The sequence below is a fragment of the Podarcis pityusensis genome (assembly GCF_964106645.2).
Source record: "Podarcis pityusensis genome assembly, chromosome: 4".
Taxonomy (NCBI): domain Eukaryota; kingdom Metazoa; phylum Chordata; class Lepidosauria; order Squamata; family Lacertidae; genus Podarcis; species Podarcis pityusensis.
This window is the reverse complement of record NC_138027.1, coordinates 37,572,028-37,589,501: the sequence shown is the minus strand read 5'-3', so window position 1 is coordinate 37,589,501 and position 17,474 is coordinate 37,572,028. Positions and strand designations below refer to the sequence as shown.

The following is a 17,474-nucleotide window of genomic DNA, read 5'->3' as shown; positions in this document are numbered from 1 at the left end:
AGTTTATTTATTTACTTGCTTTTGCTTCATTTATTATACAGTGGTGCCTCTGTCAGCATCGCCCTAGAGCCAGTGCGCCAACTGGACTCATGCACCTCAACCCCGACTGGGCTAGGCGAGCTGGGTAGCACCGCCAGAGACCTCCTTCTCACAGGAAACGGTCACAGTGCTGTGGACTCACAGCTCAGAGCTGAGAGCACCGGATTCACTGTCTCAATAATACAGTCGTTGCGCAGCAGAGTTTTGCAGAGTCTTGCAGAGTATAAACCACTCGGAGAGCAGCTCTGTAGAATATCTTCCTTTTATTCTATAACTACAACTATGATACAAAACTATATACAGAGCTGAATATTCTAAGCATAAATCAATGCTACACTGAGAGTCTGCAGCTGCTCTTAGCAGCAATCTTATCTCTAGGATCTCCAACACTCTCACTCTCTCCGATACACTGACTGACTGACTCTCTCTCACACACACACACAGATATGTTGCTGGGCAGAATAAGTAGATAGGCAGGACACGCCTCCTTCTCTCTGGAGAGTCAGCAGAGACCATCAGGAGATGATCAGGAGATTCTTGTGTATGGGAGGGGTGAAATCTCCTCAGCCTCGCAAGACGAAATTAATCCGTTCCGCGAGTCTCTTCGTCTAGCGGTTTTTTCGTCTTGTGAAGCAACCCTATTAGCGGCTTAGCGAATTAGCGCTATTAGCGGTTTAGCGGCTATTAAAGGCTTAGCGGCTTAGCGGCTAAAGGGCTATTAGCAGCTTAGCGGCTTAGAAAAAGGGGGGGGAGCGAAAAAAATCTCAAGACTCACAAGACATTTTCGTCTTGCGAAGCAAACCCATAGGGAAATTTGTCCTGCGAAGCACATCGAAAAACAGAAAACCCTTTCGTCTAGCGGGTTTTTCGTCTTGCAAGGCATTCGTCTTGCAGGGCACCACTGTATTTGCATCCTGCCGAATAACATAAATTTGTCTGGGCAGCTTACAATAAATACTTGGACTGCTGCTTCTAGCTGGACAGCCTTTTCTTTCTTGTCATCTAGCCTGAATGTAGTGGCTGCTGTGACTCTATCTGTTGCTGAGTCTGCATCTCTTCACTGCCTTACTCTCAAGATATATTCCTTACTCTCACGTAAGAGCCTCTATTGTCATGGTCTGGGCAAAAGCCAGGACATATGGTGTGAATCAATGAATGAGGGCTTTTTGCTTGCCCCTGACCTCCATGCAATGATGATATCTGTGCACTAAAAGGGTAAAAAGTAAAGGAGTCCTGGATGGTTCAGCCCAAAGGCGACTGGGATTGTGGTGCTCATCTCATTTTCAGGCCGATGGAATTGGCGTTTGTCCACAGACAGCTTTCTGGGTCACGTGGCCAGCATGACTAAACCACTTCTGGTGCAACAGAACACTGTGACAGAAACCAGAGTGCACGGAAACACCATTCACCTTCCCACAGCAGTGGTACCTATTTATCTACTTGCACTGACATGCTTTCGAACTGCTAGGTTGGCAGGAGCTGGGACAAAGCAATGAAAGCTCACCCCATCTTGGGGATTCGAGCCACCAACCAAGAGGCACAGTGGTTTAGACCACAGCGCCACCCGTGTCCCTGCTGTGCACTATGCATGTGTGGACTCTATGCACACCAATCTGATCAATGAATAGAGGTTATGTGTGGTCAGTGGGCACTATCCCAGCCTCCTCACCATGTGTCTATTCTTCTGTTCAGAATGTTTATATAGGGCTATTGGCATTCTAGTCCAGTGCAACTGACAATAAGGGGACTCTAGAGCTCTCCAGCTACTGTTACTCAACAGCATACTGCCTTTGACTGGAGAGCAATGATGGAGCCCCTGTGACCCTCCCAATGTAGTTGGGCTACAAGTCCCATAATCCATCACCATTGACTATCGATGGATGAATCAGTCAATTTGAGTTTCATTCAGTTTTTCCATTCAGCTGTCCATATTCCCACATCAGTTTGTAACATAAAAAAAATCATGAAACTTCATCAGCATTTAGTGCAGATTTATACCAATATACAGTGGTACCTCAGGTTACATATGCTTCAGGTTAAATATGCTTCAGGTTACAGACTCCGCTAACCAGAAATAGTGCTTTAGGTTAAGAACTTTGCTTCAGGATGAGAACAGAAATCGTGCTCCGGCGGCACAGCAGCAGCAGGAGGCCCCAAAGTGGTGCTTCAGGTTAAGAACAGTTTCAGGTTAAGTACGGACCTCCGGAATGAATTAAGTACTTAACGAGAGGTACCACTGTACACATTTTTGTATGTAGTTTTGAGTAATATATGCATTCTTGCAAACCTATTTATCATCATCAACAGCAACAACAACCCCACTTACAGATTCATGTGTTGCATAGGAATGTCTGAAGGAGGCTTGCAAGTGGATTCGGCTGAATGAATTTGAAAGCTTTCATTCAGTCTAGAACCCTCATAGTGCAGGATTCCAGACTGCGGAGGAGGGAAAATTCAAAGGACATTAAGCCAGAAGGGCTAAGATCCCACCTTCAAACCTCCCCACTCAACACTGAAATGTCACTATCTGACTAAATGAAGACATCTGAAGGCAGCCCTGTACAGGGAAGTTATTTAAATGTTTGAGGTTTTTGTGTTTTAATACTTTGTTGGAAGCTGTCAAGAATGGCTGGGGCAACATAGTCAGATGGGTGGAATAATAATAATAATAATAATAATAATAATAATAATAATTTATTATCATCACAGTGAGTTATGATATTTCCCTCCATAGAACCCTCTGCTAAACTTTTGCTAAATCATAACAATGAATAATAATGAATAAAGTAGAATAATGAAAGGTAGGGAGCTAATTTTTATTATTAGTTATCCACCCTTCACCATAAGATCCCAGGAAGGGTTATAGGTAATAAAACAATCCCACTTCAAAATTCTATGTATGCTTACTATGCAATATTACATACACTTACATTCTAGAAATTATTGTTAGCATTGATAATAATTTGATTTACATCCTGCCCTTCTTCCGTAAGGTGCTCAGTGAGTCCCAGTAACTCATTATCACTCCTTAGATGGAAGAAACCTTGTCATCTGTTGAAAAGAAGTTAGAAATAATAACCTTTCATTGCCAATGGAACTAGTCACCCAGCATTTTCCTGGTACTCTTTTAAGAAAAACTTGGTCAAGGTTACGTACACAAATGTTTGGCGCCAGGGTTCACAAAAGCACATCCATTACCCAACTCGGTGTGATTTTGAGTGATTACACTGGCTGACAGCGATAATATCAAGTAGCCAAGAAGGTAGCTAGCTGGCTAGAACAGAGCATCTGACGCTATTCAGCAATGCCTTTGGAAAAAAAGTGCTCTCGAATGCAGATGGATGCTCTTGCCTGCCAGAAGATAAAGAAGAGTAATGTGCGGCTATTTGACATAATGGGAGCAGTGAGCCTATCTGAAATATTCACAGCACGGCTGCACTCCAAGGAGCCTCGTCAGGGACCAAGAAGAAAACAAACCTGTCCTAACATTAGCAAATGTACATGAGAATCTGCCTTTCAAAGAGGGGAACTTAGCCACAATAGACGAGGCAGTGACTACCTCGTCACTACCTCGTATTTACCATATTCTTAGTAAATACCTGGTGTTTATCTACTCAAGAGTTTAATAGAGCTTTTCCTGCAAGCCTCTATTTATATCTTCAAACTCACTGCTCATGAGTGGGTAGCTTTAAAAGCCCATAATTAATTAATATGCAAAATGCAGCAAAATGAAACCAAGGTCAGCAATGTGAAAGTGCAATCCTTAATTCGCCCTAACGGGTGAGAAGGTGTTAGTCAGAAATGACCAGAGACTGAAATCAGTTTTTATGAATTTATTTAGCAGAAAACCAGTAAATGCGTTTTGAAAGTTAAAGCACAGAGGATATCAAAAGTAAATCCAAAGCCACATTATGGAGAAGTGAATCTTAGGAAACGAGAAGATATAAGAAACATTATGTGCTAAGAAAATAAATTACAAGGATCACATGGAAAAACAAAATAGAATATGAATATGCAATCTTAAACCACAAATTGGAGTAGCTAATCTATGCCAAGACTACAGCATGGTAAACTGGGATTAATTAAGCTTAATTAATTAGAAGGAAAATATTGAAAATATTGAAGCAACAGATAAAATTACTATTACAAATGGTAAGTATGGCATGCAAAGCTAGCAATAATGTTAATCATTTTTCAACTCTGCTTTGATTTACTGCCTAGACCTCCCACAAGTCCAAACTAATCGAAAGCTTTGCTATGTTACAGCTATATAGCAGCTTCTTCTAAACATTATCAAAAGAGGAAAGAAATGATTTTATAGCTACCTATAGAAGCAAGGAAACCTATTCTTTAGTGCTAAATTGGAACAAATGGCAACCTTCAGAAAACCTGATTGCTGCTTGTTCCAATTCAGCACTAAAGATCAGGTTTCCCCAGGAAAAAGCGGTTGGGCAAACAGGTTTGTGGATAAGTCCTCAGCCCTGTTTATAGTTCTGTCTGTTTGCTTGTAAGTTGCATTGGGTTGCCTTGGGCAAGAGAAAGCATCTAACTAATTCAATAAATAAAAATAAATAAAATAAACCACAGGCCAAAACTCCTTGGCCAAAGTTTCCTTCCATTCCACTCCATAGCTCTCTGTGGCGATAACTTTGACTGTGTAAGGTGATGGGGAGAGATTTGGTTTAGTTGCTTTGCTGAAGACTATTTTAGCAATGATGGCACGGCAAGGCCAACACGTCCAGTCAAGAGCTGTACTGTAAAAATACCTTCCTCAGGGAGTCTTCCTGCATCACTAGTGACCCCTATCATTTTATGAGGTGGCAGCACATAGTCCTGTTTCCCCTCCCCCCCCCCCGGGCCCATTTACAGATCGGTCTGCTATGCCAAGGGCACTAATTAATATCTTCATTGCTTATACAAGAGTAGAGCGCAAACAGTGGAAGGAAGTACAGTCTCAAGTCAATGATTTAACATAAATGCTGATTTCAAGCATGGGTGAGTTGGGCATCATCTTTTGCTCAAGACTAGAATTGACTTTATGTGAAACAGCAAATGTAATTTGTAGGCTTCATTGTGACCGAATGCAACATAGTTAGAAGGAGCTTGTCGGCATCCTCTGCTCGTGATGGGGGATCCTTTTGCCTGTATATCTGAGCCCAGTGTCTTTTTTTGTGCTCTCTCTCTCTCCAGCTCTCTATCTTCCCCCCTTCTCTCCCCACCATTTGCACTTGTTTTTCACTGACATCCTGGCCTTCTAGCTGACCTGAGTCAGCTACCAGTTCCAAATCCATTAAAATCTGTGGCTGCACTGTGAGGTGTTGGGAGAGTGAGAATGGAAGAAGCATTTTCAGATAAGAATAATAGACCTGTCTGTCAGGATCACTTGTCCAACAAAAGATAAAAGTAACAGCTCATGGAGTACTTTGTTATGTGTATGTATAATACATTTATAAATCTCTTCTTACCCTCTTATCAGAAAGAGCTTGAGCTGCAAACGCTTCCTCTCAGGGCAGGTGTTCCCACCTGCTTCAAGGTCTGAGGCAAAGGAGCTGCTGTGACGTGGCCAAAGGAGCCATTAATGGAAGGCTGCTTCATTTCTGCAGTGCAGTTTTAGGTGCACACACCTAATATATTTTAAAGAGTATGTCCCGAAGTGCATTTATTGCAGTGCTGCCCCCGGGCAGAAGAGATTTGTCCCCCATTTTGTTCTCTTTATTTCAGGATACATGAGAGAAAAGACAGAGGGAAGGGGAAGGTTTGCCTCTTGGTCGCACAGCTCTCTCCTCATCACCTTCAACTGCATCCTTACCTGCTTTCCATCCTTGCAATACAATGCAGGTTGTGGCTTCTTGCTCATGTTCCCCACCCCATGGCAGGACATAGGTCAGGACATGGAAGGAAATCTCATCATGCTAGAATCCATCCTGACTCACCTAATGGCAGTGGCCGGAGTGGCCCCAAACAGAATAAACCCCCATTTGGCAAAGAGACTGCAACATTCCCTGGCATGGATGTCCCATGATGGAGAAGATGTAAAATGAAAGGTCTGTAGGACCCAAGTTTCCAGGTTATTGTGTTTCTGAAGCCGATTCTCCGGTTTCATTTTAAGTCCTAAGAACATAACAATTGCTTCCCGTTATGTGATGAGAGAACAAATGCCATTCCTGCACAACGGAGTACTTTTTAAGATCCCAGTATGTGTAGTGTAAAAAAAGAAACAAACAGAAAATGAAACAGAGTAATATTTAGTGTTCAATGGGCACCCTCTATGGAAGGAATTTCTAGCATAGAGCTGAATCCAGTTTTGGAAAATAGAGGAACAATGTACCATCTGTCATGGAAATATTAATTTTCAGCAAGTCAGAGCTGAGTTGCTCTATGCAAGACAGTAGAACTCAACCACTCATTTCCATGTACATAGTCATTCCATATTCCAGCCTCAGAAGTCACATAAATGGCAATCTTGGCACTTGTATTGTTTTTCTGCTTGTAGAACTTAAGCAGAAATTACCATCAGGATTGACATTTGCCTTGGGTCTTCTCTCTCCAAATGGTTCTCCATACCAGACGGTGAGAACTGTTGTATTCCTCTTTCATATGCATGAGTTTCACCTTGTTGGAGGGAAAAATTATATATCACAAGAACATCCAGGGATGCCATGTAGGTCCCATTCTGCAAAAAAAAAAAAAAAAAAAAAAAAAAAGTATTTATATTTGAGCTTTGACTAATACATCAAGGTCATCAATTCAGAAGGAAGGCTCAGACTGAAGAGGTAGCAGAATATATTTTTTTATTAATCTTCGGAATGCAGACCACAGCAAAACCAAATGGAACGAGTGCAAAGGAACTGGAAATGATCTGAGAGCAATAGTGCACACAGGAGAAATGTAACGTGCTCCACAATGCAAAATTAATGGTCACCTCCAAGCAATAAATATACTTGAAGTCACTTTTAAAAAGGGGAAGTGGGGGAGTTTTCATTTGCTTGGGATATGGAACCAAGCATTGCAGGATTTTCAGAAGGACGCAGATTTTGAAAGCTGTACCTGTCTATCTGCTGCAACTAATTTAGAGTAGTCCCACTAAGGACTGTTCAACCTTCAGCTTCAGAAGACTGTATTTGTTTCTTTATATTGATTTATATTAATTTTTATATTACAGTACTTCGAATGGCAGAATACTAATGAGAATCTCCGCCATATTAATTATCTGATAGCTTCATTGATAGATAGATGTACTTTATATCCCTTTATCCTATAGGCTCTAAGTAGCTTTCAACAGTTTTTTTCCCCTTCTAAATGCTGATAGTTCTGTCCCCCAAAGACTAGTACATTTTATACACAGTCCAGTATATTGTGCACACAGGCAACACACAAATGCTAAAGAAGTTAGCATTAGCAGCATGATGATGCAATAAGCTTGAGTCTACTATTTTAAAAATACCTGTCCACCTAGGCTCTTAGAATTCCATCATGGCTATTACTTTTTACTTTTGAAAACATTTTGAAAAACAAAAACTTGCAAGGGGGCTAGCACAGGAACTCCTGGGTCTACTACTCTGAAATGTGTCAATATTAATCCCCTGGGGGGAAGCTACTATGTCTTCAGGTTTCATGCACCTAGTGTTGAACAACACTCAAGAGTCCTTCCTGTTTTTGCTTCCCAACATATGTCAATGCAAGGAGTAAAGCATCGGTTTTCCAAATATGGCTTCTGATTATTAGACGAGCAACAACCCCAAAGCCATCCATATTGGACAGTGGCCCAATTCTTTGCACCACAGCGAGCCCTGATGCAAAGGGGGGAGGGGGAAGGGGTACCAAGAACATAAGAGAAGCTCTGCAGTATTAGCCAAAGTCCCTCCCAAGGCCAGTATCCTGTATCCCACAGTGACCAACCATTGCCAGAATATATGGTGATGGGTTGGATGCAGATGGATCCTAGCTAAGTGGCAGAGCCCATAATTTGCATGCAGAGTGTCCCATTTTCAGTCCTTAGCATCTCCACTTAAAATGATAGGTCGTAGGTAGTAGGGCTTCCCCAAGATGATGGAGAGACATTGCTTGTCAGAATAGACTGTTGGACAAACAGCCTGATCTAATATAATGCAGCTTCCCTGCATTCCAAGGTGGCTCAGTTCAGTGTATGGCGGCTTCATATAACATCTTTTCACAATGCTCTGTGGACAAATGGCACCACTCAGAACTTACCTGAGTGCTCTTATAATCTTGAAGACCTCCTTCAGCTGTGGAGTCACAGGATCCACTTACCCCCTATTAGTGCTGGAAAAGGCCTCACACGTGTTGTTTGGTGTGTGTGTGTGTGTTTTCCCTTCCTGTCTGAATTCACCCAAAGCTTGGCACTGAGGGATTCAAGTGTCTGGAAAGCAAGCCTTATGAGGAAAAACAGTTCTGAATTTGTTTGTTTGCTCTGGGTTTGTTTGCTCTTTATATTGGAAAAAAAAATATGATAAATCATCATCATCAGCGAAGTCAAAGGAAAACAATCAGTGGCAGCACATAGTCCAAACTGTGGCAGGTATCCCCAGGTGTCAGGTGTCATTGCTGTTGTCCCACATGCTTCAATTAAATATCAAGTCTCTTTCCCCATTAATATGTGCTGCCTGATCTGCAAACACAGTCACATCTGTTAGGCTTTATTTCAGGAATGTGATAAATAAAGCAAATGCTAATGAAAAACCTGTGTATGTTTTTCTGCTAAACCATTCACATGTAAGAATTCTAGGATTTATATAATCTCCAGTGATTAATAGCATCTCCTCCTTTGTTATGTGCCTCTTTGTCGAACCAAAGCCCTTCCATTACTTGCTTGTCACTGGGAGGAGGGAATGAGGGATGCACTGAATCGAACCTTCTTTCAGTTAGGCCACATATACACTAAAGACTGAAAGAAGTATAGTATTAATTTTCTCTCCCCAGGGAAGCTTGGGAGATGTAGTTCTGTGGACTAAGGATATGTCACAGATAATTCTTATCTTATTCTTAAACGGCCTTGGTCCAGTATATCTGAAGGAGCGTCTCCACCCCCATCTTTCTACCCGGACACTGAGGTCCAGCACCGAGGGCCTTCTGGCGGTTCCCTCACTGCGAGAAGCCAAGTTACAGGGAACCAGGCAGAGGGCCTTCTCGGTAGTGGCGCCTTGCCTGTGGAACACCCTCCCACCAGATGTCAAAGAGAACAACAACTACCAGGCTTTTAGAAGACATCTGAAGGCAGCCCTGTTTCGGGAAGCTTTTAATGTTTGATGTATTATAGTATTTTAATATTCTTTTGGAAGCCGCCCAGAGTGGCCGGGGAAGCCCAGCCAGATGGGCGGGGTATAAATAATAAATTATTATTATTATTATTATTATTATTATTATTATTATTATCATTCTCACCAGGGTCCCCCCCCTCCAAGTCCTGCTATATCAATTGTTTTGATTTCAGATGCCAGAGCAGAGAGGGACATTACCATGCACACAGCCACCCGTTAGCTGCACCACTGTGCTTATTAGGAGGGAGAGGTCAGCACAGTGAACACATGACAGCAGAACCTATCAGCGGCTTGCGCCTCTGGGCTTCCACTGCACTGACCTCCTAGCCATCTCGTCCTTTCCTTTCCAGTAAGCACAGCAACATGGTTGACTAGGGGTTAGGTGTGCAGCACAACTCCTCTCCACCAGCTGCCTCTGGTCCTGAGACGTTCTGCATGTAAAGCATGTTGTTATGCAGTGCTGCAAGCCCTAACTTTCAAGATCCTGTAAACAACCCTAAAAATCAACAAACAAAAAGAGCAGATAATGATATTTAACCAACAAACAATGTTTAGATCAAGCACAGCATAATAGAGAGAATATATATAACATACAAAACAGGGGCTTTATAAAAAAACCAGAAAGATCCTAGCCCTATTCTGGTGTTCATCCTCTGGGTTACATCGCTATTTGCAGTGTCACCCTTCCCTGCACAGCAGGTATAGCTCAGGTGTGATAAAGAAACTCTAGCAGACACCGAGCGGGATTAAAAATGGCAAGAACTTTATTGATTACAGATGTAGATAGAATTTTGGCTCAGGCATTTGGTGTATATCTGTTCTAGCTTCCTGCTGGAGGGCTGAAACTTAGGGTGATGCCAAGGATTAGGGCCTCCCCGTGATGCCAATCTACCAAGGTGGCCCTCCAAAGACTGTCACTGGAAGTTTTATGGCCCCCATTTGGCTTCTGGACAGAGACTTCCATTGAGATTCCTCTAAGGAGTACCCTGACTACACTGCTGGTTCATGACAGGATGAGGCACCACTTCACTCAAAAGCTTAATGACTAGGATTCCACTCAGTGCCTCAACCACCAAAAGTTGTGATGTTTCGCTATGTGTAAACCAAAACCTCCAGACAGACCAGTTTGTCTGCAGGCAAATTCCTTCCTGGCCACCACTGGCCACCATAGCAAGGTTGGGCAATAAAGGAAGCAAAACCATGGTTAAACAAGGAACCTAGGAAGCAAAATAGGGTTAAATTTTATAACAAAAGCCTTGACTTTGAATGCAATAAAAGGCTAATGATGCACAATTACAGTAGCATGAAAGTGAGGGAGTCAGGTGCAGATGGATTTTATGCATTGCTGGTTGACCGCTGTGGCCGCGGCCAATACGCAGTCCACCAGCAAGGCTCTATTCACTGGTGGGCCCCTGGTTGGCTCCGCCCATCACTATATAGAACCCTAATTTCCAAGGCTTTCACATTGCACAGAGAGCAAACACAAGTAGAGCTGGCCCCCTGCTGCAGATAGTCACCCTTTAATTCATGGAGGGTGATGGAAAGATGATGAGAGACAAAACTGTCACCCTTGCCTTCCCACTCTTCTATACTGGTTGACCCCAGAAGATGAACATCTCAAAAGAGCTCAGAGCTATTCTATTCAGACAGATCATGTCTATTCAGTTTTGTACGTATTTGAGAGGTGAGGAAGGAAACACTTGTTCCATTTTGATTACAGAGAATGTGGCACAATGTACAATATTTATAAAGGTGAATTCAGAAGTCACAGAAGATTTCTTACTTGCTGTCATGCTCTTTATTCATGACTGTTTGCTCCTGTTCCTTTAGCAAACTATATTGACTTGCTTTTAACCGCTAAAAGTATATAAAAATTCCAACCTCAGGTTCTTTCCTTTTTTTAAAAAAAATATATCCCAAAAGTATTCAGAAGAACACTTTGTTTCATGCTGTAGTTGCTTCTATTGAATATTTCACTCCGGCAGTAAAAGTAATATTTCATATTTCCCTGGGCATCTTTGTAAAAGTCTTGTAAAAAAAGAAAATTAGAAAAATATTGCACAAATTCTCCTGCAATGTGTTCATAGAGCAAGTTCAGTGACCATGACACCCAACCACCAAGACTTGCATTTACAGGGGGTGGGGAGTAAAGTGAGGAAGACCCTTAATGAAACCTGCAAGGCCAACCTCTGCTTTCCCTTAATTTTAGTCGTATTAGGATCCCACTATCCTTCTTTACAAAACCCAGCAACTAAAGGGCACCAATGAATGGTAGGAAAGCCTGTAATCTGAAGATCACTGACAATGCAGTAATGTCTGAGGAAACTATTCAGATGTTCTAACCACTACACCAGACTGGTTTCCCTCCCCCAGTTCCAATAATTACGCTATCCAGTTACCTTGGTTCTGTTTCCTTACTTCTTCTCAATGCTTCTAACTGAGCCCTGGTTGGACCTCAATAAGCTCCTTTTCAGATTATCATGCACATCCATCCCTAGGCATTCTAGGTTCTTCATCAACCCTTTCACCTTGCTGTTGCCCTCAGCTCTCCTCCCAGCCTTTTCCCTTAGGCCTCATCTTTCCAGTCAAAGGCCATCTCTACATGGAGGGTTGGTTTACTTTATCTTCAAGCAGCTGTCCGAAAGGAAGGGGCTAGATTCACTTGATTTGTATATCATTATACAATGCATATTCCCTGGTGGAGCTGATGGGGGAAAATTGGTACCCAGCCCTTCTGAAGAACTGAAAGAGAAAGAAATGTAGTGCTTCCTGTGCCACACAGATCGTTCTTCATGATTGAGTGGTCTGTTTTGAAAGAAACTGGTACACTTGCAAGTGCCAGAGAAAATATATATACACAAAAGAGCTGTTAGTATATATAGGAAGAGAGATACAGAGAGAAATATATCACCCACTATGAATGATGAGTGGCATTTCATGCCACAAGTGACTTCGACTGAATCACTAGAACACAAAAACAGCAGCCTGCAAAGGACTCATTAGGTGCGCAGAAAAGGAGCAGCCTTAGGTACTCCAGGACAAGAAAATATGGACAAAAGTTGACTCTTGGGGATAGAAATATGTCACCAGCTTTTAAAAGACTCATTGTGTAAACTGCTTAATTTTAACTGATGATCTGACAAATTTGTTACCTGCCCTTCATTGCAAAACAATATCAGAGCGGGCGAGCATAAAACACACACACATTGGTGGAGTCAATCTGGTGCTCCCCGTAGTGCATTTGCACTGCGCCAACCTCCCCACAGTCTCCTTCCTTCCCATCTGGTAAGCAGCAGAGTCCCATCCAGCAACCAGCTTCTGCTCGTATTACAACCAGGAAGTTAAAACACAATCACAACAGACACCAATGCCCATCAAATGCCTAAATGAATAGATGCCCTCTTCAGCTTTCATCTAAAGGTGACAAGGGATGGAGCCATCCATATTTTAGATGGGGGAGAATTCCACAGTTGGGGCACCACCAGTGAGGAGGAGGATGCCAGTCAGCATTAAATTTTAATATGCTAATTCATATTTGTAGCACATTCAGAAATAGTGCCTGTAACTTTAATAGAAAACATCTCAACAAAGTGGGGAGGACTCTGAGCAGCTGACTTCTTTGCCTTCAGCCCAGCTGACTTCAGTCTGCTGTCTAGGTTGATGTGCAAATTAGAGGCCCCTGCTCACTGGACTAGGGCAGGAAGGAAGCTGGGTATGTTTAGTCTGGAAAAGAGGTGATATGACAGCCATCTTCAAATATCTGAAGGACTGTCACATGAAAGATGGAGTAATGGATTCAAATTACAAGAAAGAAGATTCTGACGAAACATTTGGAAGATATTTCTGATTGTGAAACTGACTATCTAGGAAGGTGGTGGACTCTCCTTCACCGGAATTTTTTAAAAAAAGTATTTGAGGGGATAAACAGTATTTGGATTGCCATATGTCAGGGATTCTTTAACTGTGATTCCATCATTGGAAGGGGTTGGACTAGATGACCCTCAGGGTCCCTTCAAACTTTATGTTTCTATAGTTCTAGGATAGTACTTCAGATGACTTCTTCAGGAGAGGGTTGTTCTCTGACAACCCTGCAAATGAGGACTATCCTTGGTAGAACAGGACTTATGGTCATCGTGCATCAGGAGATATCTTAAACTTCTTGCTTCTATGCACTGGAGGAAGAGAGTGTTTTGCTGAGTGCTCTTCACCTAATAAAAATACATTATGGAATGTCGCTAGGATTTATCCAAGGCCAGTAGCACACATGTTCTTCATTTCCCCAAGTGGTGAGAAATCCAGTAGTAATACTAAAAGGTTAAGTATCCTTTAGATGAGAGCACACTGAAGACTTGCAGTATTTGTTTTATTTGCAAATATGCAAACTGGCCCTACTGAAATTAATCAGGCAGTAGTGGACAGCTTGATGGAATAGTACAGTGAGTTCAGCATGGTGCAAATGCGCCAGCAGGAACACTGGATTGGCTTTGCTGGTGTGTTTGCACTGTGCCAACCTTGCAGCCACCTCGTCCCTTTCCCTTCAACACCCCAGTTTGCAGCAGCAACAGCTCAGTCAGAGGGTGATCAAGTGAGCAGCACTTCTATGCCGTCTACTACTCATGCAGAATCGTAGTGGCAGGTAGAAGAGCTTCTGTTCCTTCCCACATTGGCTTCCTTAAGAGAGCTCCCACATTCTTGAGATGTTTAATCTCTGGCCATATCACAGCTTGCTCATTCTCTTTTTCTGCCTCCCAGTTCAAGCTGCAAACTACCTCTAAACTACTTACCTGCCCTTCCCCTCACCTGTAGGGTGTCTCCTTCCAAAGGCTGGGGAGAGAGATTTCCCTTTCAGGAAGGAACATTTAGCATACTTTGATCCAGTCCCTGATTAACTATGAAGGGAAACATCAACCAGTCAGCTTCACAAAGGTTGGTCCCTCAGCATACAAATCAGGATCTATTTAATAGAACCACACTTATCAAAATACTTCCATTTTCTTTTGAAGAGACAGCTTCCCCCAATTATATTATGGTGATTTCTCAACCCATTTATTATTGTCATTTAGATTTTAGAAATGGAAAACACATCAACCTACAATTCAACCATTTCTGTAAAAAGATGATGCCGTCGAGAAGGAAATAGTGTTAGTGCTCCCTCTAGTGAACTGTGCCTGGGCACAGAACTGTTGTCATTGTTCATTATATTCAAGTGTGCTTTTTTATTAACCCAAAGTTTGTTTGTTTTTTATCTTGGTGAATACAGTCATTATAGGGAGAGAATATTTCCAATCTCCAGAGAAACTTAGGTCTCATTGGGGTGATGTGAACACATGTTCTATGTTTCTAGAAGATATTGCTCTTTTCCATTCGTAAAGGTATAGCCTGAAAGCACATGTGGCTACCTTGGTGGAACTAAATAGGTGCTGGGTCTTCTAGGTGCTTGGATAGAAGACCTCCTGGGAGTCTCATATATGGCCCTTTCAGTCCCACAAAGGGAGAAAGGCAGGACATACATGTTCATAATAAATATATAAAACCAACTGAGCCACCAAATAGCTCCACAGCCTTGGCATGATGGGAAGCAGTGATCAGCCCACCTGTCCTGGGCTTTATTTAGAATTGTGTCTGGCTACATGGAGGACTGATAAAGAGGTGATTTTTAAAGCACTTTGTATGATCAAGCTGCTATGGAAAGTGTGCACTTTAAGGGCCTCTATAAATACTTTATGCAGTGGATAGTATAGATTTATTAATTGCTATGGGCCAGAATCAGCTAAGTTGTTGCGCTAGCAAAAGCCAGTGCAATGAGTCCTGCTAGTACAATTGGACTTGCCCCTCTTCTCCCCTCACACACCTCCTGCATCCTGCCCAAATCTCCTCAGCAGAACCCCCAGAACAGCACATGGTAGAGGTGGAGGGGAAGGGGAGATCATTCTACCTGGCAAGTAGAAATGCTTGTCCTGATGGAACAATTGTTTTACTGCTGTGCTGAATTCCATCCCATGTAATATATGATCAATGATATGCTTTCATGATCAATAGTTCATTTCATGATGGCTTTAAAATGTTATAATGTTCTGATAACCAAACAGAGTGATTGGTTGGATTGCTGTACTTGAAATGATTTAGTATTTGGCTCTTATTGTAATGATGTATTCATTAGCATTTTGGGGAGTTGCTTTCAGCATATTTAAATAAATAAACCGAACTATTTCCCCTAAAGCAGGGATGAGGAATCTTTGGCCTTCCAGGTGTTTCTGGAATACAACTCCCATCATCCCTGATCGTGGGCCATGCTTACTGGGACTGATAGGAGTTGGAGTCCAGAAACATCTGGAAGGCCATAGCTTCCTCATCTCTACTCTAAACATCAGAAAATAACTAGGTGTCCCCCCCCCCCTCAGTCTAGTTACAATCCCTTTTCAAGCTCCACTCCATTGAAAGAATGGCATGACAGGGTCTGATTCCTTTCTTCAAATTCTCCTATTAATCGCTATCATTGACCACCCACCTCTGAAACCATCTTACCTGGCTGTTTGTCTGTAACACTAGTAGCAGTAGCAGCACCAGAAGAACTCTCTCCCTTTCCCTTTCCTGGATGGTTGATGCTGAGATGGAAACAGAGGCAGCGTCCCTCCTTCTCTCCCTGCCACCTGAGTTAGTTCACCGGTGACCTATCTGCCAGGGATGGAGGGAAAGGCTTACTTGCTTGCTCTCCACAACCACAGACACTGCAGTTCCATAAGGTTAATAGTGAAGTGGAGCTCTGGGTGATTCTGCATGGATAAAAGTAAGTATGTCTTCACACACAGCACATTGTTAAACTATGGAACTTGCTCCCATGAGGCAGTGATGGCCACCAACTTGGGTAGCTTTAGAAGAGGACTGGACAAATTCATGGAGGACAAGGCTTTCAATGGCTCGTAGCCACAGTGGCTGTGCTCTGGCTCCATGGTCAGAGGCAGTAATGCTTCTGAATAGCAATTGCTAGAATCCTCTGGAAAGGAAAATGCTCTTGTGCTTGGGTTCAGCTTGCCACTTTCCCACAGGTATATTGTATATGGCCACTTTGGGAACAGAATGCCAGACTAGATGGGTCTGCAGGCTCATCTCATGTGAAGAAAGGGTCAAGGGTTGAGTGAATAAATTAGTAAATTAGTTGGTGGTGAGTAGGATGGAGTTCTACTGTGGCTCAGATTACAATGTGAGCCAAACTGTTGAGTGTCATATAATTCTCACCTCAGAATGAAAGCAAGCACCACAAAGAACCCGAATGTTGAACAGAGCTCTGCTTGGAGATATTCAGTGACTCAGCTGTTTGCATCCCTTTTGCCTTCTTAAAGATGGTGTCTGCAGTATTATCATTAGCATTCAGTTTAATAACTGAAGCACAGGACTGTTGCTGAAAATAGACTCTAGTAATAAGTCCGGAACCTGTGGATACACCTGGATGATAGATCTGTCAATGTTTATTAGCTGTTAAACCTAAGTGGAACTTCAGAAGCAGTTTAGTCTAAATACTTGATGATGATTGCCGTGAAAATTTCTGAAGGCTCTTTACCAAGATTAAAAACAACACAGTCCTTGCTTGCAGACTTCCAATATAACAATCTAATCCAATCTAAAAGACATGATTGTGGCGGTATATGGGGAGGTAGCATGAAAACAATGAAATCCAGGTACTAATCCTTCTATAAATGTTTAACAACCAACACAATGCCCACTGGGGGATGTGTCTCTCAGAGAGGAGGAGCCAAATACCACGTGTCTTGGGGACAGTCAAGATGAGGAGTTGCTGCCTTCATGGCCTCTGATGACCTACCCCAAAGTCATCTGGCTGCCTGTTGAGCACTGTCAGAATGCTGGGATATAAGACCTTGTTTTCTCCTCTGAGCTGAGTTCCAGATGCAGCCCACAAAGATTTGCATAGCAGGGAGTACACTCCATGTGCCTGTCAAGAAAGTCGGGATGAAAGATGATGCCAAAGTCAGATAATAATTCTGATTTCTAGTAAAGGTCTGTGAACATTTAAGGGCATTAAAAAATTGTCCAGTAGCACCTTAGAGACCAACTAAGATTGTTCTGGGTATAAGCTTTTGTGTGCATGCACACTTCTTCAGATATGGAGAGGTATCTGATATCTGAAGAAGTGTCCATGCA

At 42.5% G+C, this 17,474-nt stretch overlaps 1 long non-coding RNA gene across 1 annotated transcript; it reads right to left on the bottom strand.

Annotated features, from left to right (window-relative positions):
- Positions 1–6,268: 6,268 nt before the first annotated feature.
- On the bottom strand, positions 6,269–17,262 carry LOC308476010. Its single transcript, XR_013985638.1, has 2 exons — positions 17,137–17,262; positions 6,269–6,712 (listed from the first exon to the last, which is right to left on the bottom strand). It is a non-coding gene; the product is annotated as an uncharacterized lncRNA (long non-coding RNA).
- Between the last annotated feature and the right edge of the window lie 212 nt (positions 17,263–17,474).